This window comes from Oxyura jamaicensis, chromosome 3 (assembly GCF_011077185.1).
Source record: "Oxyura jamaicensis isolate SHBP4307 breed ruddy duck chromosome 3, BPBGC_Ojam_1.0, whole genome shotgun sequence".
NCBI classification, from domain to species: Eukaryota; Metazoa; Chordata; class Aves; order Anseriformes; family Anatidae; genus Oxyura; species Oxyura jamaicensis.
Window position 1 is genome coordinate 15,840,062 of NC_048895.1, and position 2,921 is coordinate 15,842,982.

Consider the following 2,921-nt stretch of genomic DNA (forward strand, 5'->3'; position numbering starts at 1 on the left):
CGGGGGCAGGCGGCGGCGCCGGGCCAGCCCCATGGCCGCGCTCACGCCATGGCGGGGCGCCGCGGGCGGCGGGGAAGCGGCGGGGAGGCTGAGGAGGAGAAGCGGGGGGGAGCCCCGGCAGGAAGCGGCGGCGCTGCCGAGCGGCCGCGGCCGCCGGGAGCGGGCAGGGCAGCGCCGGAGCCGGGCGGGCAGGGAGAGAGGGGAGGGAGGGAGGGAGGGAAGGAGGCGGTGGGAGGAAGGAGGAGACGCCGCCGCCGCTGCTGGCGCCTCCCCTGCCGCGGCTCGGCCCGCCCCGGCCCGGCCCTCCGAGCCCCCTGCGCCGCGATCGCGGCTCGCTGCGGGTCTCCACAGCTCGGCCCCGGCGGGTGGCGGCGGCTGCGCGCCCCCCCGCCTCCCCCTTCGGGCACGCCGTGAGGTGTCCGCTCCTCGTCGTGCCCGGGGGGAGCCGTGGAGGCCTGGCCCTGCCGCCGGGCACCGCAGTGCGCTGAGGGGTCCGCAGGGTGAGGGGAAAGGCACCTCAGATACCGAGGTGTCTATGGGGTGAGGCCCGTGGGGGGGGGATTTTCATCTCTCCCAGGGGCTTGGGTGTGCTGAGGTGACTGCAGGGTGAGCTCCCTAGGAGGCTGTCTTCCCTACACCTGATTTGTGAGGAGAAACCCACCCGGCCTCCCGTTCCCCGCCACACACTGGGAGATAGCTGCCCCGCTTCTGTCCCCACCGCCACGAGTTCAGTTGTCTTGCCACGTCCAGACCCACAGAGCTGCAGTTCCTGAGGAAAGCTGCTCGCTGACTGACCCTTCAAGTCTAGGTCTGGAAGAGGCCTTTAGATTTTTGGGGTGGAAATTGTGTTTCTGCTCTGGTGGGTTTCAGTTTCCAAACGGTGGCAATTCTCTTTTCAGGAACAGAAGTGGAAACTCGGAAAAAAGTCTGTGGACTGCCAGTACCACAACGGAGGCAAGAGCCGAAAAAAGCCTTGGGCCTTCCGTATGGGCAGTTACCCCCGAGGAGAAGCAGCACATCCCTTAACATGGTACCAGATCCCACATCTTTGTGGTGGTGTAACGTTAAAGTAACATTATATTTTCACTGCTAGAGGTTCAGCCCCTATCATTGCATGATGTGTGAGGAGCAAGCCCGCTCCCCTCCCCTCGGCAGCCCGTGGCACGCTCCTCTGGGTGCCAAGGCCACCATCCCCTTGCCACCCATTTGTTCCTCTGCCAAGCACAGCATGACCCCCCAGGCTGTGCAAACACATGCCCCATTTGGGGAGTTATACTGCTGGGTCCACTAAATGGTCCCAGCTAATAATACCCCCCAAGACCTCTTTATTTTGGAGAGTTATTCGAGGATCCTGTGAGCAGAATGATATGATAAACATCTTGGCAGCACTGTGCTGGCAGTGGAAGGAAGCGTCCGGGCAAGAGGGAGCGGCTGGGGGCAAGGAAATGGCAGGAACGTAGAAGACCAGATGTAATGATTTGGCACACTTCCACCCATCCTTTTTTTTTTTTCATTTTTTTCCCCCTAAACGATGCTGAGATTACATAGGCTTCCAACTTCCTTAATATCTCTCATGCCAAACATCTCTGTGTTCAGCAGGAGCATCGATGGGGAGCACAGCACTCAGCTGTTAGCTCCCGCAGAACCTAAGGGGAGAGTTACGCCACGTGAAAAAACAACCAGGGTGCAATCATGTAATTAAAAGGCCATCATAATGCATATACCCCTGAGGAGGGCTGGGGGACGGGCGGTCCCGTTAATGCTGGAGAGCTCAGCTTTCCGAGCTGAATGTATTTTAATGCGTTTTTGTTGTGTATGTGGACATTTGTCACAGTGGAAGCCCACGCGTCTGAGATAGAGAAGCTGAAGTTTTACTCGATCTAGTTTCTTGAGTCATTTCCTGTGGATTTACAAGATCTCACGTTTGATCTCTGCTTTCACTGTCATGCTAATTTGGGTGCTGCTAAGCTGTTTATTCCTGGAACAATTTCTCTCACTGCACAGCCCTCTTATTATTACGTATATGCTGTTTGTACAGACAAATACTGGATTGTATTTTTTGAATATTCAGGTTGCTGTACTGGTTCTTGTGAGTAGTGCTTCCAAAGGGACTGATTTTTCTGAATGAAAGGGCTCTCCGAGGTGTGATTTCTGCTTGTGCATTGCACTGTTTGCATACAGAGATTTTGCTTACACACTGAACAGCCTTTCCCCAAGATGGGATTGTTACGGTACCTGCAATTAATTAGCCACTGGTGGCAGAGCTTCAAGACAGCACCTTCTGCATGCTAATGATTTGCATGCTATGAATATTTTGCGCTTTGTATTTGAATGGAAAGTTCATTGTGCAGAGTGATATTTTATCTGTTGCAGAGAACCTGGTGTATGGACACCGCTTCTGTTTGGACTGAAACAGACTTCCCTGAGGGCTGTTACACCTCTAGCTGACACTAATTTTAGGTGAGAAGCGCTGGAATTTGACAGGACAGAGTTCAGAATGGCGTTTGCTGCAGGCTTGCAATGTAGCCTGTTGCCTTCCCATGCTCTTGCCTCTAAAACCTCCGAGTCCCTCAGATCTAAGTCTTCCACGCAGCTCAAGTAGGAACCTCAATATGAATATCGGTACCTTGTTGACTGTACTGGTTTCAGTGGCTTTTCCACTGACTCACTCTGTGACTTCGAATGAGTGAGGAGTGGAAGTTGTCAGTCCTGATTCACTCCATCCTCCAGACAATTACCCCCCGCCCCAATAATTCTTTTGAGCAGCAATCATACTCTAAAAGCAATGATAACATCCGTGTTTTCCCCCCATTATAACGGTTCAGAACATAAGAGCTGCAGAAACGATCTGCAATGTCTGCAGTCAGCTTGAAAGCTTTCAGACCTGACACATTTTGGTAGGTCGCAGAGTTAGGAAATAC